We start from the raw sequence: 26,186 nt of genomic DNA on the forward strand, positions 1-26,186 counted from the left end.
TCCCTTCGTTTGATATTCATGGTTCGGTCCATTCTAAAAGTAAAGCTGCCTCTGCCTCTACCGCTCGATTCCAGATATTTGGTTTTATTTGATATTCAGAGAGCGGTGAAATAATATATCCGGCTGCAACAGACAGGAACATGGAGGAACAGAGGAGATAAATAATATATATCACCTGGTAGGAATCCCTCAAAGTCTCAGGAGAAAGACACAGGGGGTGTGAAGAGAACAGATCCACAGTCAGTTCTTATCCACAAAAGGTAGAACCAATGAATCAACAGACATGCTTACGGGTCGATACGATTAAGACTATTTGCATTTTAAGCCTTTTGGTGATTGTATAAAGATAAGATGAAAATTAAACTCTGTGTCCAAAAGTATGTGGACACCCTGGTCCTGTTTGAGGGGTTTGTAGTACATATACATCTTGCCACATTTGCCCTTGCAGTTTCAACTTTTTTACACTCTGCTGAGGAGGAGGTGGTGGTGTATTTGATGAAAAAATACGACAAGATGAAAACTTAAAGGGATAGTTCACCCAAAATTCAAATTTCACTCATTATTTACTCACCCTCATGTCGACTAAGAGCTGTGAGAATTTTCAGAGTCCTCCGTTCCTTCTCTGAGTTACAGGGGGGTCCGCGCAGCAGTATTTGTCCATATAATGGTTGTCAATGGATACCAACTTTCTTCGTCCAAAAAGACACACCAAAAAACATCCAAATACCTCCATACTGCTCGTCTGTAATGTCCCTCTTGTATTGAAGCCCCGGCATGAGAAATTGTTCCGCTGGTCAGTGCAAATCACAAGAGATTTGCACTGACACAGGAAGAGCAGTGAACCGAGACACTGGGAGCTTCCGCTACAAACAAGCTTAAAATATAGATTTATTAAATATTTATAAATTATTTATTTATTTTATTTATAAATTTTCGGAACAATTTCTCACAAATTTCTCAAAATTCTCACAGCTCTTAGTTGACATGAGGGTGAGTAGATAATGAGTGACATTTGAATTTTGGGTGAACTATCCCTTTAAGATGTGTGGAGTAATGCAGAGATGAGACCCTCCTCACGTTCAGTGTTGTATATCAACAACAGTTTTCTTTCACTGGCTCCCCTCTAATTACCACATAGTGTGGCATTGTCTTCTTCTCCACTGCTTTAATGGCAGCAGCAGGAAATGATCGCCACCAACTGTTCATCTTGATGAGCCGACTTCAAACATTTGCATAATGGCGGAGGATGGAAACGTAGGTTAATTTGCATTTTTCTGTCGCCAGTGGTTTTGATATTTGGTTAATATTTGCACGACATGTGGATGGAAGCCCAGAGGGAAATGCCCCTGCGCACATAGAAAAAAAAAAGGCTTCATAAAGAAATGATCCTGGCAGTTTGGTGTAGGCTGTTAGAGCAGGAGATCAATGAACATGACAGTGGAACGATGCCTGGAATTTCAACCAGTCCACAGACTTTTGGCCACATGGCTATCACACTATATTATGCACTTGGACACGGAGCAGTCACGCTCTCCTGAACTAAGAACAAGAGCCCAAACTCCCCGGGGGAGCATGAATCCTGTCCCCTGTCATCCCGACGTGCCCTCTCTGCCTCGTGCTGCTCAATCACATTTATCTCCTCATGAATATGCATGAGCGGTGGGCGGAGCCTTGGCGCAGGTGCAGCTGGCAAGCCGGGCCTGAACGGCTCCATATGAAACGTGGAGAATGTCAATAAAGAGATAAAGCGGCAGCGCAGACGGACTGTTCCATATTCATCAAGCATCTTCTTCCACGCAGGCTCACGGGGAGCAGCCGGGGGAACAGAGCGTCTCCAGTGATGAGGTCAAAGGTCACGGCGGCGCGAGGGTGAAAGGTCAGGAAGTCGGCTCATCGCTTCCCGAAACGACTCGTGGGGGGGGCGGGGGGGGGGAGTAGCCGGTTCAGTGTTCAGCAGAAAAAAATTGTAAGGGTTGCCGTGGTAACAGATTAGCCACTTAGTCTTTATTGCAGAGCCAGCTGTGGTCGGGGCATACAGTACATCATGTAGCCACAGACTGAGAGATCAATACATTTGCCAATATTTTGATTTCTTTGATCAATGTGTCAACTGATATTTCCTGAGTGTTGTCAATAAACATGGCAGCATGTCTGTATGGGGATTATGTTAGAGGGGGTTATTATAATACATCTTTCATTACACCACCACCAGATTATTACTTTTATTATATATATATATATATACACACACACATACACACACAAACATATACATATATATTAGGGCTGTCAGAAAAGCTGTCGCTGTTCGAACAGAATTCAAATTATTTTAAAAATGTGGAAACTGACATTCCAACGTGTGCCTTCCGCAGCGACGCAGATTATCGTTGTGTGTCACAACGTTCGGGGTAGTAAACATGTTGATAAAACAAACTATTTTGTTGTTGTTGTGCAAGACGTAGAGCTGCAGCTTCAAAAATATGAGCAGAGTTTTTGCCTGTTTATTCGCGCCTACGTGTGCCTACACACGCACACTTGTTTTTTATCGATCGACTTGCGTGCCGGTCAAGCGATCGGTCGGATAACGGACCAACTGCGATCTGTTGCACCACCACTATAGTTTACCTTTTTGAAGTTTTATATTGAGTTGGTAAAACAAGTGTGTCGCAGAACAGATTTGGTTGGAATGCCCTTTAGTGGACGCGGGACATAATAATAAGCAGGTATAAGTGTATATAATGAGCTAAAAAAACAACAACAACAACAACAACAACAACAACAACAAAAAGATTAAAAATTTGAATATAATTTGAATATATCGTGTGTGTAGGCCTATATATTTTTGTTACATTGTTGGAAAACATAAATTACTTTTTGTAACACTTACACACCATACAGTAAGCAATATTCTTTATATCTATCTGAAAATGTTTATTTAAAGGTGCATTCACACCGGACCTTTTATTTTTGTCGCTGTCGCTCGTATCGCTCCGAAAAAAAACGCTCCGTCGCTCAGCTACAGACGCTCGTCAATTTGGCACAGAGCCACAGACTCGCATTTTGGCTTTGATGGCGTCATGTCCACTGCCATGTGTCTCTGTTTACACCGTCACCACCGGGATTACGGCAGCCAATCAGCGCTGAGCGATGAGCGACTGACGGCCGACGAGTTGGGTTTTCTCATCTCGAGCGACAGAGCGAAAAAACGCTCCGTCGCTCGGAGCCCCAGCGTTTTTTCGCCTGGGGGATTAAACGCTCAATTGCTCGTTTGCATTGACTTAACATGTAAACTCGTCGCTCGTTCGAAAAACAAAAGGTCCGGTGTGAACGCAGCTTTACATGTCTGTCCGTCACATGTGGGTTTGTGTCACACTACTTTTTGTTATGCAAACTCACCAAAAAAAAAGAGAGAGAAAAAAAAAAAGTACACCTTAAACTGAAAATAAGTAGGGCTTCATTTAAAACCTTCATTTACTCACTGCATGGCAGCATTAGAATTCCTGCTCACACACCAAAAACCCAAACTCAAAGCCTGACAACTGGTTGTTACATGGAGGTTTTCATATAACTAAGGTGTGCGGGCTGTGGACCAACACCACTGTAGTCTAAACATGTCCTGGCTCTGTCTTTGCAACCACACACACACACACACACACACACACACTTATCTAAAAACATCTGAAGTGGAAGAAAAACAAGAATATCCTCCAGAATGAGGACAGGGTCTATCCAGATCAGGTTTCAGAATTATTTGGAGAAGGAGAAAAGTGAAACCTTGCATCTGCTTGTGTTTGTGTGTGTGTTCCCTCGGCTCAGTGCTGATTCAGGACAGACAAGATGTACAGTAGCTTTCTGGACATCAGTCACGTTTTTTTCCTCTTGTCAACAAATCCCAGGGGCAGACCCAGAACAACAAGGTGTTAGTGTGTCTGACTGCTCTGCTCTGCTCTGTCTGAGGCTCTCGGGTCAAAAATCTTAAAAAAAAAAAAAAAAACACACCTCACAAAGATGTGGTTTCTTATTTTGAAAGTCTCAGTATTTTTCCTCAAACTGCTGCTCACTGTTGTTTTTTACCAAACAAAGAGGAGAGAAATATACAGACTACTTGTTATTTTCAACAGTATATTGATCCACACTTGGTGCTGTGGTATTGGAGGCAAAACTGTGTGTGTTCATGTTAATGAAGGAACTCAGAGCAACAACAATGGAGCTCCACAGCTCAGAGAGATATGAGGCTGTCAATCACAGCACAGTGATTGGTCAGTGGGATGTATGCGCTGGTTTGGCTCTGGAGACGGGACACAGGCTCCAGGTTTACAGGTTGTGATGTCAATTTAAAGTCGGGGTGGTATTGTTTTATGATATTTGTCTGTTGGAAAATTCTACAGCCAAAGTTAATGGTGCAAAACCTGAGACATTATCCATTTGGTCTCATGCTATTGCCTATACTCCCAGGCCATTCTAACTCATGTTTTATTTAAATTATTGTTTGGAGGTGTATATTTGTTCAGAATTATGTTTTTTTTCTTTTTGTTGGCAGTTGTTTGTGTGACCTTGTTGTTTTTGCTCCTAAATATGAAACAGTAGCCTATTTTTGTTGTACCATTCAAAACAGCATACAGGTCTTTATTTTTTTATTTTATTTATTTATATATTTTTCTTTAATGTACGTATTTATTTTTTGTCGTTGTTTGTTCATAAGGAGTTGTATTATATTATTATATTATATGTCATTTTTTTCTTTCTTTCAAGGCATATATTAAAAAAAAAAAAAAAGAAATAAAATGATCAGCTGATTCATTGTCAATAATTCATTGAAGTGATCAACTGTGATTGAATTGATTTCTTGTCCCTGTCAGGACTCCATGCTCCATGATGTGAGTGTCAGTTTGCGAGACTGTGGAGTGATGAAGATCTAATCTCCGTCTCAGCTTCATGCTCATCAACTCTTCTTCATCCTCCGTCTTCCAGGTCTTTGTTGTGAGACCTGCTTCACATTACGCAAGATCATTTGGTCATCTGCAGCCACTTAAGATATTAGAAAACTTCAAATTGAACAGAACAAAGCAGCTAGAGTTGCTCTCAATTGTTAATTGCACGCAAATATCTTGAAAGTGCAGCGGAATTTATCTTTATCATGGCTCCCAGTTGAAAACAGACAAAAAATGATGTCTTTTAACTTTCATTAGAAATGTGATTAACAATAAAAAATCACAATATTTCTTGGATCAGATGGCGTTCACCAGAAACAAATATGCAACCAGACAATCAAGATATGATACATTACTTTACACCTAAACCCAGAACAAACCTTTTAAAACATACTGTAATATACAGAGCCACTATAGGATGGAGCACATTACCCAATCACATTAAAAATATTAACTCAAAACACATTTTTAAAAAGTAATAGTTTAGTAATAGACTATTCAAATAAATTGTAAAGTCAATGAATAAGAAATATACTATACTGTAGGACATTCTTGTGGGGTGAAGTGTTCTGGTTATGTAATGTGATGTCTGGTGTATTCTTTGTACTTAATCTTGTAGTTTTTGACTGGACTATGCTGTTTGTGTATATGAAGATGTGTCACAGTGATCTGTAACAGTGACAATGTGGGGTATGTATGTTTTAATTGCATTGAGGACCCCAGGAAGAATAGCTGTCATGACACCAGCTAATGGGGATCCTAGAAATAAACAAGTAAAGATTAGCTGTTTCTCCAGTTAAAGTGATGAGTCCAGCTACAATGTCAATGTTTGAATCATATTTTCATTTTGGATGAGAAGAACAAGACTGTCTTTGTTGGTTAATGTGACTTGTGATGAAGGTGTTATCTGATTTATCCAGAAATACAGGTGAGGTGATATCTTCTGGCCTCTTTATTTATGAGCATTTTAAAGCTGCACCTTTTCAATACGAGTCAACAGGCTCCGAGCAGAGAGCCACAGACAGCCAACAAGTCAGAAAGTGCGGCGGGAGACGAACATGGTGTCAATGTGAGTCTGAACACAGGAAGAAGCACTCACACACACACACACACTTTAGATTCTCACTCACTTTGAATCAGAGGAATCACAGCGTGTCCCTGAGCCGAGGACACCTACAGAGGACGGAGACTTACTGTGGCTGAGCGTCTTCTTGTCCTTCAGGTGAAGTCCAGGTGAGAGGACGGACGCAGAGCGAAGCTGCACTCACAGATTTCCTACAACTCTGCACGATTCCCCCGGCAGACGCTGCCACTTCTCTCTTTCTCTTTCTCTCTTCCTCTTCTCTCTCTCTCACTTCCCCGCCGACGCCGTCTCACACGTTCGTACCTTCGCTCTCTCTCTCTTCCTCCCTCTTCCTCTTTCTTTTTCTCTCCATTCTTCTTTGTCTTTTCACTCATTCAGCCCCCGCATCGTTCTTCCCTCTCTGCTTCTCTTCTCTTCTCTTCTCTTCTCTTCTCTTCTCTTCTCTTCTCTTCTCTTCTCTTCTCTTCTCTTTCCTACCTCGTCCTCATGCTCCGCTGCCTTGCTCGTGGGCTCCTCTGCACCGACAACCTTCCCTCAGCTCAGGTTTCTGCTGTCCATCGCCGCGGCTGCAGACATGGTAATAATCCCCGTGGCAACAGCTCTCTCCCCTCGACGACCGCACGCTCTCCCTGTTGTAACAACAGCTGAGCTGCTGCTGCTTTATCTCTCTCTCTTTATCACTTTCTCTCTCTCTGTCTCTCCCTCTACACCCGTTACGTCCCTCCCCACTCTTCTCTGCTTCACTCTCCCTCTTTCGCTCTATCACCTTTTCCCCATCTCTCTCTCTATTGCTCGAGCTTGTTTTATCACCCCCTCTCTCTGTGACTCTCTCCCCTGTCTTTCCATCTCTTTATCATTTTCTCATCTCAGTCCTTTCTCTCCATCCTCTCCTCTCCCCTCGGTTCACATGTGCACCGACACACCTCCGTAAATCCCCCCTTCACTTGTCTGTATTTGGACAGAAGCTGTTTAACTTCCTGTCTGCACTCGTTAAACAGAACAGAAGAATGAATGATATGGGGTCGAGGGTCAGCTGAGGTGGAAATGTGTTGTAAATGACGGAAACTGATTTATAAATCAGTGTTCAGGGGTTATAGAGCTGATGTGCATTATGTTTGATAATATGACCCGAGCCCAGACTCCATGTCCCACACAGCATGAGGATGAAGTGATGATATTAGTGGATTGTATAGTTGTTATTTTAAACAGTGTATTATACAGCAGAAGCCCTGAGTCATTACATTTAAATGTCCATATATCCAGAGTGGTGCTGTCATGTATTGTTATTGTTAAATAAATACATCCTATATGTTGATATCAGTTGATAAATACATAAAATGATGAACATTAAAATGTTGCATGTGTGTACATAAATATCTGTATAGTATATTTTGTGACATCATATACATATACAAACAATTGTATATTTTTATGTATAATTTTCTTCTTCATTTCTCATTCATTAGAAATGGTGCTTTTTAACATTTTACAGTCACAGCACTTTTAAAGAAAAAAGTAAATATAGTATACATAATATACTTGTACTTAATAATATACTATTATTATATGATTTGTTATTTTAGAGTTATGTCATCTAAGTTTAACTTTATTCTTTAGGCAAACAAAATGATTGGCTGACAGTTTTCTTAGTGATCCTATAAAAATGTAGCAGATACCCACACATAGCCTTTCTGCTTTGTTGTGACATCACAAAGTTACAGAGGTCCTACAGTGTATTTTAAGGCACAGTTTCTGAATAGAAGCTTTTGTGCATTCTTTCTGTGAACTGACACTTTGATACCTCCACTGTGTTAACCTTCACAGTATATAACAGAACATAGACCTGTTTTATAATTGAAGAACATATGGACAGCTCCTTATATACTATATGGGACCTTTAAGCACATTAGGCACCGTAACGTGCAGCATGACCATGACTTGGTGAGGATGGCTCATCTTTCCTTCCCTCCAGTCCAGATGCACTGCTCCATAAGATTTCTACTGTATGTCTCAAAGCTGAATGAAACCCTGAAGTTCTCACAAGCTGTCTGTGATACCAAACATTGACAGGTTGCAGGTCGAGAGGCGACGTGCATCCGATGCAACTCCTCATCAATAAAGCAGCAACAAAGTGACGAGAGCCATCACTCTGCTGCATCTTCATATGCTGCAGATGAATCATTTAAACCTGGACACCATGTGCCTTGTCCAGGTCAGCGGCTCAGTATCATCCACATCATATCACTGCCTCATTTAAAACAACCTCAGTCATTCTGCTGTGTAACGGCCACAGCTGGGAGTCCAAATGAGTTCATTGATTTAAGATTGGAAACAAAAGCCAAACTCATCAGTCAGTGTCAGCTTTCATTATTCACCGAGACTGTTGGCGGCAAATTTTCTCATCCAAGAGGATTTAATATTAAATAGTATCAGCTAATTAAAGCTAACCCTAACAGCTACAGGGTTCAAGATGAAGGTGTTGGACTGAAGAATGCTGATCATTTATTTTCTCTTGAAGTCCAACAATTGCTCACTTCCCGTTTCCTCAGAACAGTTAAATTTTAACTATTATATATTATATATATTTTTTTGAATTATATAGACATGCTTTATCCCTGAGCCTTATTCATCCAGTTTCATGCCAAAACTTGACCAGACTTAAAACACATCAGTGTCAGTCAGATGCATCAGATCAGAAAACATCCATAAAGGCTGCTTTTCAATCTCTGTCAGTGGAAGAAAATCTCATCATGTGACTTGAGCTACAACCCACGGAAAATGATGCACACGTATAGAGTGTATACTGTATACAGTCACCACTCTTGTGTGCACATACATATCTATTGTGATTGAATTAAAGGATAATTGCAGTATTTTTCAATCGGGAGTGATTCCTATAAATGGCAATTGTGTTTGTGTTAATCCTTTGAGAGAGATACAGAGATTCGGGGAAACCAGGACGAGCCTCCTACAGCTTTCACATGAATGAATAATTTCAAACACAGAGTGTAGATGCCTGGAACGGCTATTATTCTGACTGGTATATTTTGTTTTCCACGAACCTGTCTGATGTTGAAGTACAGTCTCCACTTGTACCGACTCGTGACAGCGTTGTGAAAATGTTTTCTGGTCCTGTTCAGACTCTGACAGCCTCACTCACCACCTCCCTTGTGCATGTTGATACATGTGCAGCTTCATTGTTCATTAAAGGTCAATATTATGTTAATGTAGATGGCTATGTCTTCTTTCATTATGAAGCAGGCCTAGGTCCAAGGTATCAACGTCTCAGTCCACACAGAAATGCAACCAGTCTATATTCAGAAACTGCAGCCTTTGACCAAGCTGTCAGGCTTTCTGTAACTTTGTGATGTCACAACTAAGCATTATTAATAATAATAATAATAATAATAATAATAATAATAATAATAATAATTCATTGGATTTTAATAGCGCTTTTCAGGGACCCAAAGCCGCTTATAAAAAGACAAGAGAAGTGACAGACAAGGGGGACAGACAGAAGACAACACAAGCAGACAGGTACAACAGTAGTTAGAGGTGAAAAGTATGATTAAAGTGATACACCAAAATTTTTTTTTCATGTCTTGCCTCACTCCTGAGTCCATGACAAGCAGATAGACACCATCCTTTCGACTGTGCGTGCAGTAACAAGGGAGATAGAGCCGTATCGCCCGTAATTAGCTTAGCTCAAACGCTGGAAGTATATAGGTAGTGTTAGCCTGCCTCCTACCTGAGCTGAAATCAGCAGCCAGAAGCTAATTTCATTTTAGCTCTAAACTCTGTAAATATATCACTTTATCAACATTTCAAACATTATTAGGCGAGAAAGTGGCCGTTTAGATCAGCAGTGTGTCGTTAATTTGTCTAAATACCAGCTGTTTAAAATTTTGTTGGGACGAATTCGGCGCTACTCAAGCTAGCCGTTGTGACCAACGCACTTCTGGTTACTTTCACAAAATAAAACACCGGTTGCCCTTTACATACAGAAAACCATGACGATAGAATTTGTGCTTTTACTTTGAAATAGGAAGCTTACCTACCCTCAATGTAGCTAGCTTGAACCAAAATAAACCGTCTTTGCTTGAACCCTCCGTTTTGACCGATCTCGTCCCGTTACCGGCATTTGACCGCTCAAGATGCCTTACCGGAGAGTTTTGTCAGCTCTGAGACGAAGATCGGCCCGCCGGTTTCCGTTTAGAGTTGCTGAAGAGTTTCTCTGATGACTTTAGGTGGAGGCAGGCTAACACTACCCATGCACTTCCAGTGTTTGAGCTAAGCTAATTACGGGCGATACGGCTCTATCTCCCTTGTTACTGCACGCACAGTCAAAAGGATGGTGTCTATCTGCTGGTCATGGGCTCTGGAGTGAGGCAAGACACGAAAAAAAAAAATGTTGGCGCATCCCTTTAAAGAGCAGAGGGGGCTGATGGGATGGGAGGAGGGGGTAGATGAGGAGGGATTGGGAGGAGAGTATGGAGGGAAAAGGGGTGAGGTCAGGTTGTTACGGATAGAGGAGGTCGTAAACCAGAAATGTAAGCCACACCCACCCGGTTCCACCATCCAATCATGTAGGATTTGTTTTCTCCGATTGTTTATCTGACATCTGCTACTCTTATACTGGATCATTCAGAAAACAGTCAGCCAATAAAAAGACAGGCTCAGAGTCCTTTTTGGGAAAAGCGTCTTTCTAAACTGGACATAAAGACAGAGTCCGGTTCCAAAGTAAAAACTGTTCCAAGCAAACAGAGCCACAGATCAAACAGTAAACAGGAAAACAGTTGAAAGGCAGGTAGTGTTTGAAGAGAGTTTTCTGCTGCTTTAATGAGCTGCTCTGAAAAACTGAAAAGCACACGTTTCTGCCAGATTTCAGCTAATGACTGCAACCAGACAAGAAAAAAAAATGCTGGGAACGAACTGGGAATACTGGGAATATGCATTTAATAGACACTCTGCCCATCTGCTGTATGCTGACACACACACACACACACACACACATACACACACACTGCACTTCTAACATGAATAGAACATGAAGACAGAAGCATCATCTAAATACAAGACCTCATTTACACACATATACACACCACATCCTCTCCTTCCCTCCTTCCCTTCCCCCCCTCCCTCCATCATCCACCCCTCTCTTCCATATTTACCCTCCACCACTGACTCCACCCACTGCCTCATTTACACATCTACCCATCTCTTTAACACTCCCATCCTCCCTCCCGCAATATCCATCTGCATCACCCTTCACCTCATTTACACGTCACTTTACTTGTTTCATGTCCCACCCATCCATCCATCAAACAGTCCACACATCCACCCTTCAGGCTCCACATGGATGTGAGCAGATTTACTATTAACTGCAGCCGTTAAAAGAAAAAGGTGGATAGGAACAAAAGAATGTGACTCTCTGTGATCTTCCACCTGTTGTCTTTAACTGAAAAAAAGAAAAAAGAAACCTTCAAAAGAAATAGTCAAGAAAATGGGAAATCCATGAGTGGAAAGAGTCCAAAAATGAAATGAAATCCTGTGGATAGGATCCAGTAAATGAAATAAAGATGGACGTAGCCGGCCTGACATCACCTTGGCACTGCCTGACTCCGCCCACCTACTGGCTAATTTAAATAACGGACAAAGACGAGGCCCGAGACATTAGTGCTATACTGTAAAACAGCTGTAAAGATCACAACTGTTTTTTTTAAGGGTGCTCCATTTAATTGGCGACCTGATCGGAATGCTGATTTGCTTATTATTGGAATCAGAGTTGTAATTTTAGCCGATCAAAAGAACCATTATATGCGCGAGACAATTAAAAATCCACAGCGGTTTAAAGCGTGTGTGCATGGGGGGATGTTTAGATGTAGCGTCATTTTCACGCTCACAACCCAAAGCAACGCTGTAGCAGCGCACATTCTGACTGAGGAAGAGCAAGAAGTCACAAGAGTACTGAATTCAAAAGTTAGTTTTTAAATTGAGACATAAATAATACTTAAAAAACAAGCTCCTCATTTCATATTCAGTGCATAATTAGCTTTGGCCAAAATGTTTATACTCGACACACGCACACAATCACACATGATCGGTATGGTGATTTCAGAGACTGGTAATTGGTGATTGGCCTCAAAAACCCTGATCGGAGCACCCCTAGTTTTCTTAAAAGCATGCTGTACACATTTCTGATGTTAAAGTGATAGTTCAACATTTTGCAAACTGGCCTATTGCCATAATCCCTATAGTCATAGCAGTAGGTTCGTTACCTTTAATTGTCGGTGTAAGATATTTTTAGAACGGCGGAGCAGAGTCGCGAGCTGCTCAGAGCTACGCTACGGAGGCTAAAGGGATTTCTTGGTTTCACAGCGTGGTGAATGTGCAGGTCACAACTTGTCCACCAGAGCGTTTTGGAGTTGTTGGATTGTGTTTTTGATGAGTTTGATGAGGGAAACCAAGAAATCCCATGAGCCACCGTAGCGTAGCTCTGAGCAGCTCGCCGCTCAGCTCCGCGGTTCTAAAAATAGCTTGCACCGACAAATAAAGGTAATGAACCTACTCGTAAAACTATAGGGCCAATTTGCCAAAATGTTGAACTATCCCTTTAAGTTCGATATTTTAGGGTGGTAGTCCATGGGGCTGGACTCACTGTTGGAGCCAGACTCTAGTGGTCATTAGAGGAGCTGCAGAAATATAATAACCAATGAAATAGTGTTTGTCACCACAACCTTAGTTTTTCTATAGGCTACATATGTAGTCAGGAGGAGACAGGGTGGAGGCATCTGGCTATTAGATGTGTTAAGACAGTTGGACTCTTCTCCACCTCGCCCCTGAGGAAATATCTATTGCTTTATTTCCATTTAATTGGTTCTGAATATTCATCGTCCCCAGAGGACGAACCCCACAGCTGCAGCAGCAATCACAAGTAAAACCCACTTGTGCAGAGTCAAAGTCGAACAGCAGACGACCATGAAATGCGGTGAGGTCATTTCAGCTCCTCAGAGAGAGACTTAAACGGAGAGCGGGGGCCGTGTGACGCTAATGTTAGCCAATGCTAGCTCCACACAGATTCACTTAAAGTTAAAATGTAACTAAAACGTGTTGAAGCGGTGTCATTGTTATGCTGGAGGACAACAACTCATCTCTGACAGACTCACAGAACCGTCATCAATCAGTTAGATCTGATTAAATCTGCACGTTGTTGAATTATTAGTTGATGGCGGGAGTTTCGTTAAAAAGGAGGTGGAGGAGCGTCAAAGAGAGGAGCGGCTGAGCAGAAGATGGAAGAGAGAGAAGTGTGCGAGTTATCTGACTAATGAACTCCTCTTATCTCTCTCCGCTGAGAGGGCGACAGGCAGAGGCTCAGATGGAGACGCTGACAGGGAGATTGATAGACAGGCTTTTGTCCTCGGGTGAGAAGCTGCTCCCACGTCTCACAAACTGAAACTGATGAAATAAAATGCTAATGAAACAACTCTCACAGCCGAGGGACTAAACGCAGCACTTCTGCTGTTTACTGTGAGTCACAGCGACTACACAACCACTGATTGCTGCTCCGACAGAGGAGGAAGATGAGGAGGAGGAAGAACGGGCCTTCAGCAATGTCTGCGGTGATGGAGATCAGAGACCTTGACCGAGGTGGACCACATCAACTACAACCTCATCAGGCAGAACAATTGTGTGTGTGTGTGTTTGTGTGTGAGCTGACAGTAGGTAATTACTATCTCCATTGCAAAGCTGTCATCATGTTAAACACTCATCTCTAACACACACACACACACACACACACACAAAATTGAGACGTATCGGGAAAGATGAGTTTTAAAGCTGAAGCTGGACGCAGCCTAAGAGGCTTTTGGTTAATTATGGACTTGGACTTGCACTTATATAGCGCTTTTCTAGTCACTCGGACCACTCAAAGCGCTTTACACTGTAATGGTTGCATTCACCCTTTCACACACATTCATACAGCACTGCTCGCAGACAGGCTTTGGAAGATAATCATTCACACACATTCACACAGGGCAGGTGTGGGTTCAGTGTCTTGCCCAAGGACACTTCGACATGCAGACAGGGGGAGCCGGGAATCGAACCGCTGACCTTCCGGTTAGGGAATGACCCGCTCTACTGCCTGAGCCACAGCCGCCCAATTAATTACAATTACAGTTTGATTATTTGATTATAGTAGTGGGGGATGTCACATTTTTATTTGTGTGATTATTGTCAGAGAAATAATCACAGTACCATGATTATCACGATTATTATGCATTAATTAATTTCACAACACTATGTGTAAAATCAAATAGTCAAATTATAATGACATTACTAATATATACACAAAATATAACGGAACGGAACGTTACGAGATGGAGTTGTTTTAGAGGTAAATGCAGAGACTGCTTGCTGAAAAGTAGTAAAGACAGTAACGTACAGCAGCGGTTTTGCATGAATTTCCCTCTAAAACAACTCTGTCTGGTAACGTTGTGTTATTATCTCATAGTGTGGTGAATGTGCAGGTCACAACTTGTCCACCAGAGCATTTTGGAGTTGTTGGATTGTGTATTTGATGAGTTTGATGAGGGAAACCAAGAAATCCCATTAGCCTCCATAGCGCAGCTCTGAGCAGCTCACCGCTCTGCTCCGCGGTTCTAAAAATAGCTTGCAACGACAAATAAAGGTAACGAACCTACTGCTATGACTATAGGGGTTATGGCAATGGGCCAATTTGCCACAATGTTGAACTATCCCTTTAAGTATGTATTAATATAGGATCAATTATTAATCCTCCAGGGGAAATGTTTAAAATATTTAAGTCATTCATTGTCATCTTTACCAAAAGTTTTTTAATCTTTTTTTTTTTTCTTACAAATGACACGTTGAATGAACATTTTAAATTCTTACCAATTCGTTGTTATGTTAGGTAAGTTGACATTCATGTAATTTAATGAACGAAAACAAAGTTAAACACGTGGTTGTTGTGGTCTGCCTGTATGGTTTCGACTATCCTTTTGGGGAAAGTGGCGGTATAGGAATCTTTGCGATTAATTAATTGTGGTGTTTAACACTGTGATTAATTGTGAAAACAAGCGATCGCGACATCCCATATAGTAGTTATTAAAGTTGATTTCTTTTTTTTTTGGAGTTGGTTATACTTTTGTTGCGTCAGTGGAGACCTGGGGAGTGAACATCGCTCTTAGCTCTCATCCTCATCTCAGTCAGATCTGCACTGTTTCCTGATGCTTTGTCTTTTTTTAACGAGTGCAGCCAATATAGAAATGCGTTTGTTGTGGGGTTGAAGAGCAGAGAGAAATCAGCTCCGCTGCTCTGTATTCTCCACAGTTACTGCTGCACTGATTTGGCTGATTGAGTCCTTGCTGTATGTGTGTGTGTGTGTGTGTGTGTGTGTGTGTGTGTGTGTGTGTGTGTGTGTGTGTGTGTGTGTGTGTGTGTGTGTGTGTGTGTGTGTGTGCGTGTGCGTGTGCGTGTGCACGAGCAAGAGCTCCTTTCAGGCGAACAACAAAAGAGCTTTCAGATTCAAATCCAGTCCTACAACACAGATGATGGAGAGAGTTCAGAAAAGGGGACACAGGAGAGAGAGAAAGTCCGACTGGCTAAAAGAACATCTCCCTCTCAACTCTTTTCAAGTGACATCGTCATGGCAACCATGAATGATGACGATTATCATTGACTAATGGAGATGAAAGAGCAGCCACCGATACACAGACAGTATCTATCTATCTATCTATCTATCTATCTATCTATCTATCTATCTATCTATCTATCTATCTATCTATCTATAGTTAAAGGACCTGACTCACCAAAATCAGTTGGGAGCTTGAATAGAGAAAGTTGGTTTTCCACAGTACACATGCTGTTGTGCGACATGTTCCTTCATCACCATGAACATACACTTAATCCACAGCTGAAAGTAGTCCCCACCAAAAGCTCTACTTCCTCGTTCCTGATCATTTTTATTATGAGAAAGTCAAACCCAACTTTTCCGACCTTCAGATTCAACCGGCTTTCCAAACACGTCAAAAGGAATCCAGTCCCCTTAGACCTGCACATTCTCATTCTGTTTATTTCAGACCATTGTAACAGAGTTGTTTCTACAAATTGGTGATGCTGATTGGTCTGAAAGCTTCTCCTCCCACCGCAGTGTGAGAGACGCACTGAGGCTGGGTCTGTCACATCAGACCGGGCCTGTCGGCTCGTCTGCTGTTAGAGGAGGAAGAGGAAACTGACACTGAACAACAGTGGTGTTTGGGGGATGTGTGAGAGTGTGTCTCGCTGTCTGGACTCTGTACATCACCCACCACAAGACTGAATAACAACTGAGCCACAACTCATTATTTCCTCCAGTGAACATTCATTCACATTGAGACTCTGAGTATTACAACTAGTCCTTTAATCTGAACAACCATCTGAGAGAAGAAGCCCCCACCCACCCATCCACCATGGTACAGTTATGTTACCTTTGTTATCATGGCTACAATAATAGACCACACACACAATATGACGAGACTGGCATGCCTGCCTTTCATTGCCATGGTTACTGTAATGATGGTCAGGGCTGGGCTAGGTTTAGGAGAAGATCAGGATTTGGGTTAGAATAACGAGGCCTACTTCTTCAACAGAAGTCAGCCTACGGAAGAGGATAAGGGTCAGAATTCTGAGAATAAAAAATCAGAACTCACTTTTTTGTGACCCTTATACTCTTCCGCATCGACCTTTGTTGTCAGTAGGGATGAGTACTGAATTTGGTACTTTATTGGTACCGATTGAATTCTACTGTAGGCTTCAACACCAGACTCAACGGGGGGTTTGGGTTGTAATTTTCAGAAAACTCTACTGTCTGTGTGACTCTCTGTGCAGTTTTAAACATAGATTCTGTTATTGCCGTTAAGAAAGACCCCTCATTATGCAGACTTGCATAATGCTTGTTTACACTGAACTCTAACAATTAATATTCAAAATTCACAAGTTTTGACTAAAAAACTTAATTAAAAAAACTAACTTAAATTACCACACATACACAAAAAAAAGTACAGAAAACAGGAACCATTTACCAGTTCCCACCAACCAGGTATCGGCACCCCTAGTTGTCATGATAACACAATCTAAGATGATCTTAATAATACAAGACACAGCAAACTGCTACTTTCACATATTTGATCCACCACAACCTCCGTCTACCAAAGTTCTTGTCTCTCTTTATTTACTTCATTTACTACATTACCTCGTTTTCCCTCTTGCTCCTGTCATAAATATTACGACCACTAGAAGTCGGCTAGCAACAAAACATGGCCATGGAGCATCGTAACCACATCACTGACCTCTGGGCTCATTTCTTACATGTGCATTGTCTCAACGCAACACAGAAGCTGTGTTTATTTTAGTATTGAAACTGTGTATTTAATAGTTCACGCTAACACCCCTCACTCTACCCAGGGGCTGATAACATCCGTCTCTTTTCACAGGTCGTCAGCTTTAAGTTCAGCTGTGAACATACCCAGGATGCATCTGAGATCTGATAACTCAGACCACACTAGGAAGTGGTCTGGGGCCACATGCTGCCATGTTCTTTTAGCACTTTGAATGAACCCGTTTATAGTTTATAATGAACCAAAAATATTTAACTATTTCAAATTGATAAAACCTTGTTTCATTGTAAGAGCTGTGCATGAAGCCCTCAGTGTCCCACTGGGCTCTCTCAATCCAATTCAATTCAATTCAATTCTTCCATCTCTCTCTCTCTCTCTCTGTCACTCTGACAGCATATACAAAGGAAGTGAAAATCTAATCTCAAATCATTGAAGACGCATTTTAAAGCCAGGTGTGAACTGTTGCACAGTACCATGTAGAGCTTGCAATTGCATGACTGAAGACCCACGTTAATGCAGATGCGATGCGGTCCTCAGCTGTGGAACATGGATCTGAATGGAACATCCAGAATGAAGGTTCATTTCTACTTTTTAAAGAGTTTAAATCATTTCAGAACTTTTTTTGCCAGGAGGGTTTTAAAGACTGAATGGATCAAACGGATCATCACTGATCCTCATGTGTAAAATCAGCGAGGACTGACCACAGTCAGCCTCTCACTGAGGTGTAGTCAAGCTCCTCAGGTTTGGATGAAAGAAGAAGAAGAAGATGGATAGACGCTCAGCTCAGAGCTGACGTGGCTCCTGGCCCTCCGCTGTGCAAAACCTTTCGACTGATAAAAACCCTACATATAAAAAAGACTTCCCCGCTGAATTTGTGTTGCTTTGCATCGTCACTCAGCGTGAAGCGAAGTGCAAGACCAGCAGTTATCCTCCTCAGGCTGCGGCGCAGGTGATCGGCTCCACGTCGAGGGTCACGTGATCCCCGGGGCTGAGCCAGCAGCTGAGTTCTCACATCAACACATCCAAGCCGCTCCAAAGGTTTTAAATGTATGAGCTACATCAAACGGCAGAAACATGAACAGCACGCTCAGATTTCAACTTCTGATCGTGTAAAGCAGAGGAGGAGGAGGAGGAGGAGGAGGAGGAGGAGGAGGAGGAGGAAGAATGGGAAAGTTTCCAGCTTGTGCAGTGACTGAGCCACTGAGGCGCCTCAGAAACAAGATCCACTGAGAGAGAGAGAGAGCAATGGCACGCCACAGCCTACTGGGCCTCTGGCATCATTTGGCCAAGTGTGTATGTGTGAATGTGTGTGTGTCTGTGTGTGTTTGTCTGTGTGTGTGTGTGCCTCCCGCAGTCAGCCTTGTTGCCAGCAGCAGGCTGAACTAATCAGTTAGCGGACTAGCTGCAGCGCTGCTTGACCTTTTGACCTCTGGCTGCTCTGTCAGACACATTCAAACATGAAAACAACATAACCTGCAGAGCACACACACACACACACACACACACACACACACACACACACACACACACACACACACACACACACACACACACACACACACACACACACACACACACACACACACACACACACACACACACACACACACACACACACACACACACACACACACACACACACACACACACACACACACACACACACACACACACACCACAAAAAACAACACAAACCATCAGCTGTGTAAAAGCTTTTTCACACATCAAATGTACCCAAATGTAACCATGGATACAGATGAGAAACACACACCTCAGTGGTTTGTGTGTAAATGTGTGTGTGTGTGTGTGTGTGTGTGTTTTGATGATGGATGTGGTGACTAACCAGTTGTAGCGGTCCGACAAACCAAAGAATTCATCACACACACACACACACACGCACACACACAGAGCAATTACTAATTGGTTTTGTGTGAGAGTGTGTGCGTGTGTGTGTGTGTGTGTTACCTTGTGCAGATGCTCTGGAGTGTAATCAGTGTTTGACAGTGTTGAGCTCAGCAGAGACCTGAAACAAACACAACAGAGACAACATCAGTAAACAGCACAAACAGAGTGAGGCTCCTGTGACAGCGCCCCCTGCAGTTATGACGGGAGTGGAAATGTTCTACTTTGACCGTTTCCAAGGTCAACGATTAACAGTCGCAACATGTCCCAGCAGCAGCAGCTCCACTGCTGTGTGTGTGTGTGTGTGTGTGTGTGTGTGTGTGTGTGTGTGTGTGTGTGTGTGTGTGTGGTGGGTGCGTTCAGGCGCAGTACTTAATGTAGTTCGCCATGATGTCGTTCAGAGAACAGCGAACAGAGAAGCTAAAATGTGAGCAGTTACGTTGAAAGTTGTGTGAGACAGAACTTAAAGACATGACTGAAACAGTTTCATGTCATCCAGCTCAACTTAAAGGGATATTTCAACATTTTGGCAAATTCGCCTATTGCTATAATCCCCTATAGTCTTAGGAGTAGGTTCATCACCTTTAATTGTCGGTGCAAGCTGTTTTTTTTTTTTTTTTAAGTATATTTTTTGGGCTTTTATTGCCTTTAATTGATAGTGCAGTCGAGAGAGACAGGAAATGGGGAGGCAGAGAGCGGGGGAATGACACGCAGGAAAGGGCCGTCCGACGCGGGACTCGAACCGGGGCCGCCTGGTGCAAGCTGTTTTGAGATCAGCGGGGCAGAGACGCAAGCTGCACAGTATTTCCACGTTTCCCTCATCAAACTAAATACACAATCCAACAACTCCGAACTTCACCACGCTATGATGGAAATGGAAAGTTACGAGACAGCGTTGTTTTCGAGGCAAATGTGTTGCCGGAACTACATTTCAGAATCGGCTGCTGGGTGGAGTGATTTCAAAAGCAAGCAGTTCGGAGTATTTGCTTCATGTGTTATAATGTTATGTAATACGTTATTATTTCATAGCGTGGTGAATGTGCTGATCTCAAAACAGCTTGCACCGACAATTAAGGAACCTACTCCTAAATCTATAGGGATTATGGCAATAGGCGAATTTGCCTAATTGTTGAAATATCCCTTTAACCTGCCGATAAAAACCATGTGATACAACTGTAAGCAGAAAAATAGAATTGATTGATGGCTGAGATCGTTTTGTCAGATATAGTCACCTCATATTCATTGACAAAAGCAGGTTGTGCCCAAAAAGACAACAACATTAACATTAAACAACGTTAAGACTTTTATGGTGCGATTTATCTGAACTCGGAAGTTGGATTTTAGAGTTCCAAGTTTCTCACATCAACAGAAACCAGCCACAGAGTCTGGTTCTTTTGTCCCACCGACAGTTTAGCTCTTCTATGCTCTTTTGTTGCTTTTCTGCACATAACGTGTTGTTATCTGCTGGCCTAGCTAACAATGCTAACAACAACAACAGCTGATACAAAGGTTGCTTTTCTGGCTGGTTACCAGCTCCTAACTGGAACATGGTCAACATGGACAGAACAGGAATCATTCCCTCCAAACAAAAGTATTAAATCAACAGCAGCTCTCCAGCCTGTAAAACATGCTGCAAAAAAGTAGCAGCTCACCACTTGGCTGTGTACGCCAGAGTAAAAGTACTGTAAATGCACAATAACTGGGTTAAATTACGTTTATGTCAAATGTAACATTGAATTTGTAGGAAATGTTAGTGTCATTTGCAATTAATTGTGTTGTGTAGGGGTGGGCCAAAATATCGATTCACATAAGAATCGCAATTCTCATTTAATACGATTCAGAATCGATATAAAATGTTCGATTTTAAAAAATAAAAAAATGAAACAAATCTGCTGGCTGTCGGTCTCCATTTCCTTAGAATTTAAAAGGCAGCATGTTTAACTGCACTATTGAGGCACTTTTAATTTTGTTACTTAAGCAATATGTGATATTGCTTTTATGCAACAGTTTCAACAATTCCATCTAAGCATGGATAAATGTTTAAAACTAAATAAATAAAGACACTTTAGTCATTCTGTCTTGCAAAGCAGACTGGAGTAGATCATGAGGATCCTTTGCACACGATAGACTGAAGCAGAAATCATTAAGGAATCAAATCGATTTGAATCGAAAATCGATTTTGAATCGAATCGTAGCCCCAAAAATCAGATGCGAAAAACCAAACATGTCTGGATAGGTCTGCAGTTTGTGTGCAAACATGATTGACACAGTGACAGTTGTATTCCTTGTTCATAGCCTTAAAGATAAAATGCTGGATAAACTGACTTTTTGGTTTTTCAGTTACTTATTCACACGTAACTACAGTAGCAGCTAAACCAGCTCATGATGGAGAGGAAAAAGAAATCACTGAATACAGTGTTTTATCCTATAGGTCATACGTTGTCACTGTGTGAGACCTTCAGGGACCCTCCCTTCCAACACTCTCTGTGGATTTCTTTTCCAGACCAAGCAGGCCTCACTTTGTCTCCACACAGTTTATTTTAGATCCAGTCCTTTCATGCGGTTTCATGTCGTTAACGTTTAATGGTGTGATCGTGTTCCAGCTCACAGGTCTGATTCAGCGGATCTCCGTCGACAGAAAAACACTTGTCGTGTTCGTGTTTCCTCTTGTTTAGAACGTGTGAACTGTGACCGGCCCGCAGCCCGAGGCATGTAAATGTTTTCCTGTTGCACCAACTAAAATAGACTCACGTTACAGGCTCATTAGAGCTCAGCTGTGAGACCAACCTGTCCACGCTCAGTGGTTCCAGACCTCCAGTAGCTTTATGTTTCACGGGGAAATAATCCAGTTTGTTTTCTGCACACCTCCTGAGGCCTTCAAGACTTCTTGTTTAAAATACAGTGCCTTGCAAAAGTATTCCTACCCCTTGAACTTTCCCACATTTTGTCACGTTACAACAACAAACTTAAATGTATTTTATTTGGATTTTATGTGATAGACCAACACAAAGTAGAGCATTATTGTGAAGTGGAAGGAAAATACATACATGGTGATACATGGTGTTTCTTACAAATAAAAATCTGAAAAGTGTGGTGTGCATATTCGCTGCAATTACAGCTGCAAGTCTTTCAGGGTGTGTCTCTACCAGCTTTGCACATCTATAGACTGACATTTACGCCCATTTTTCTTTGCAGAACAGCTCCAGTTGAGTCAGATTACATGGAGAGCATCTTGCTACGGATTCTCAGTAGGATTCAAGTCTGGACTTTGACTGGGCCGTTCTAACACATGGATATGCTTTGATGTAGGGCTGTTCGATTTTGCCCAAAAATAAAATCTCGATTTTCTTCTCTGAAAAATCGATTTCCGATTACGGTTTTTTAGTTAAATGACAAACTATTTTGTGTGCTGTTTGGGTCTTTTTAAATGGACCTAGAGTAAAAAAATCGATTTTTACGATTTCAAAAAATCGATTTTTACGATTCCAAATAATCGCGATTACGATTTTAAATCGATTAATCGAACAGCCCTACTTTGATGTAAACCAGTCCATTGTAGCTCTGGCTGTGTGTTTAGGGTGGTTGTCCTGCTGGAAGGTGAACCTCCGTCCCAGTCTCAAGTCTTTTTCTGCCTCTAACAGCTTGTCCTCCAGGATTGTCCTATGTTTAGCTCCATCCATCTTCCCATCAACTCTGAGCAGCTTCCCTGTCCCTGTCCCTGCTGAAGACAAGCCTCCCCACAGCCTGATGCTGCCACCACCATGGTTCACGGTGTGTTCAGGTTCATGTGCAGTGTTAGGTTTCTTTCTGCCACACATAGCCTAGTCTTTTGCATGTAGGACAAAACGTTCAATTTTGGTCTTTGATTTGTAAAAGATCTTGAACACCATGAATCATTATTCCTATGGTTCAACTTTAGATCTTCACCTCATCACTCCATGCTCTTGAAATACTCCTAGTCGTCCCAGTCGTGGAAGATTTTACACACTGGACCTTTAAAATGCTGGTTGAATGAGCCCTTTCTGATCACTAATTGCTGTTTTCCACCAACAATAACAATTCATTTTCATTTTTTTCATCAGGAAGCATCGACAGCAATAAAAACGTTGTTAGGCAAATGATGCAATCACATGGTAATAATTCATGTAAAGCCTCTATTACACAGGTCAGAAAACTCTTTCTGCGTTAAATGGGCTTTTGTCAGCAGTTTGAAAAGGCAAACTCTGCTTTTACACACACGCACAAACACACAGAGAAAAAACACCTCCCCTGATGGTCGGTAAGTTGGCACGGCGATAGTGACACCACGGTAACAACTGCTACTGCTCATCCTCCACCTGAGACTGTATCTGTGTGTTTGTGTGTTGTAATTACTCCAGTGAGGCAGTAAGCCAGAGATGCAAGCCTTTGGGGAAACACACACACACACACACACACACACACACACACACACACACACACACACACACACAAATGCACGCACACACACAGCTCCACAGGTAGAGTAATGGAACAGTAAATCAATATGGTGACAGGAAGTTGGCGCAGCTGACAGGAAATGGAGAATCTCTTCAGGCAACTCTTCTTCTCTGCTCTGCACCACTTCAGTGTGTGTGTGTGTGTGTGTGTGTGTGGGGGGGGGGGGGGTTCTATTCTAACTATTTGCAGCAAAAACCTTTTTCCTTATTGGATCATTGATTGGTTCATTAAACCTGAATCAACCTGTGAAGATTGTCATCACCTCGTGTGTGAAGGTCAGTGGACTTCCTTCCTCTACCTGGGTCACTGCATCTGTGTTTTCTAACTGTTGTGTTCAGTATTATTAACTCATTGAGTGCCAAAAACGTAATTTCTCATTTTTTGCTTTTTTTTTAAAAATTAGACACTTTAACACACCTTTATGTGTAAATTTGGGGACTCTACGACGAGCAGAACTGAAATAGATGACGATCAAAAACTCATGACAGCTCATGGTCTCATAACTCGGCTTTTGCAAACCGAGTTCTGCATGTGGATGCAGCGCAGCTGCTCTTCTCTCACCTGCGAGGCTTCAGCAGCTTGCCACGCTATGAGATAATAACAGAACGTTACGAAACAGAGCCGTTTTTGAGGTAAATACAAGGTAAATACAGAGTCTGCTTGCTGAAAAACTGTCCCTAAACGCAACGCGCATCAGCAGTTTTGCCTGAATTTACCTCTAAAACGGCTCCGTCTCGTAACGTTCTGTTATTATCTCATAGCGTGGTGAATGTGCAGCTCACAACTTGTCCACGACAGCGTTTTGGAGTTGTTGGATTGTGTATTTGATGAGTTTGATGAGGGAAACCAAGAAATGGGCCAATTTGCCAAAATGTTGAACTATCCCTTTAATGAGGGACATATCAGGCTCATAGACTGATGTCACTGAAGACTGAGATTTGTTTTCTGGGTGTTACATAGAAGTGTTAAATCATCACAGAGTCCGAGGACACAGTCTTTCCCAGGACTGATCTCCAGTCTGTCTCTGCGCTGTTGTAATCTCCCTCTCTGGTGTAGAGTTTCTGAAACAGCAGCGGCAGAGAGCCAGAGGGAAGATTTAGTTTGTCCTCCACAGAGCAGGAGACATTTGTCTTTTTTTAAATTTATTTATCTTTTTGTTACAAATAGCTGGGGGGCTGAATGAAGCAGCAGTCATGACTTACACACCTCCTCCTCCTCCTCCTCACCTCCCTCTGCTCTCCCATCTCTTTCCTCTCACCTGTCCTCCACCTACACCTGGTAGCCCGCTGACCTACACACAGGAGAGCACTGAGTGAGTGTGTATGTGTGTGTGTGTGTCACTGTGAGTCCCTGAGGCGATACTCTCCACCATACTAGCAGCTGTTTCCCTCAGAGCAGGAGGAGAAGCAGCTGCTGCCTCTCTCAGCCGCTCTGTGGATTCACCGCCTCGGTCCGCCTCCGTTGGGTCACGACTCTGCTCCTAAACCTGAAGGCTGGAATAATGTTTGTGCGACAACGCTCTGCCATGCCTTTGTTATCTATGCTAAAGAAGAGGAAGCATGGAACACTCTCCTGTCCTTGCTGCTCTCTTGCTTCTCCTTCCTCTTTCACCTGCGTGACACTTGAGCACGAACATAGGCATAGTCAGTTAGTTTTTATTCAATCATTCATTTCTATACCAACTCCAAAAGAAACTTCTCATTAGCTTAAAAAAGCTCCTGTACTGGGTCGGGTCTATTTCTATTTTCTGTGCAAGCTATTTTTAGAACGGCGGAGCAGAGCGGTGAGCTGCTCAGAGCTACGCTACGGAGGCTCGTGGGATTTCTTGGTTTCCCTAATCAAGCTCATCAAATACACAATCCAACAACTCCAAAACGCTCTGGTGGACAAGTTGTGACCTGCACATTCACCACACTATGAGATAATAACACAACGTTACCAGACAGAGTTGTTTTAGAGGGAAATGCAGAGACTGCTTGCCGAAAACCTGCCCCCGACGGGAACGCACAACAGCGGTTTTGACCTCTAAAACAACTCTGTGTGGGAACGTTGTGTTATTATCTCATAGTGTGGTAAATGTGCAGGTCACAACTTGTCCACCAGAGCGTTGTGGAGTTGTTGGATTGTGTATTTGATGAGTTTGATGAGGGAAACCAAGAAATCCCATCAGCCTCTGTAGCGTAGCTCTGAGCAGCTCACGGCTCTGCTCCGCCGTTCTAAAAATAGCTTGCACCGACAATTAAAGGTAACGAACCTACTGCTATGACTTTAGTGATTATGGCAATTTGCCAAAATGTTAAACTATCCCTTTAAGGTTACTTTTATGTAGATGCCCTGTGAAGCACTAGTCAGTGAGTGTGGTCCTGCTCACACAGTGTGAGAATGAAAATCAATGGC

The 26,186-nt window shown here is 42.3% G+C and overlaps 1 protein-coding gene across 6 annotated transcripts in view; it reads right to left on the reverse strand.

The window, feature by feature from the left end:
* The window catches only part of LOC146984012 (extracellular sulfatase Sulf-2-like), a 127,289-nt gene that overhangs the window by 64,595 nt on the left and 36,508 nt on the right, over nt 1-26,186 (reverse strand). For 4 of the 6 annotated variants that reach the window (XM_085780819.1, XM_085780815.1, XM_085780818.1 and 1 more), the window contains exon 2: nt 19,374-19,431. The gene's annotated coding sequence lies outside the window, so the exon portion shown is untranslated. Of the gene's footprint in view, nt 1-6,125; nt 6,437-19,373; nt 19,432-26,186 lie in introns of those variants that run through there. The other 2 variants (XM_085780817.1, XM_085780814.1) reach the window with 2 other exon arrangements.

This window comes from Trachurus japonicus, chromosome 7, assembly GCF_045865225.1.
Source record: "Trachurus japonicus isolate A0001 chromosome 7, Traja_1.0".
In the NCBI taxonomy this organism is placed as follows: Eukaryota; Metazoa; Chordata; class Actinopteri; order Carangiformes; family Carangidae; genus Trachurus; species Trachurus japonicus.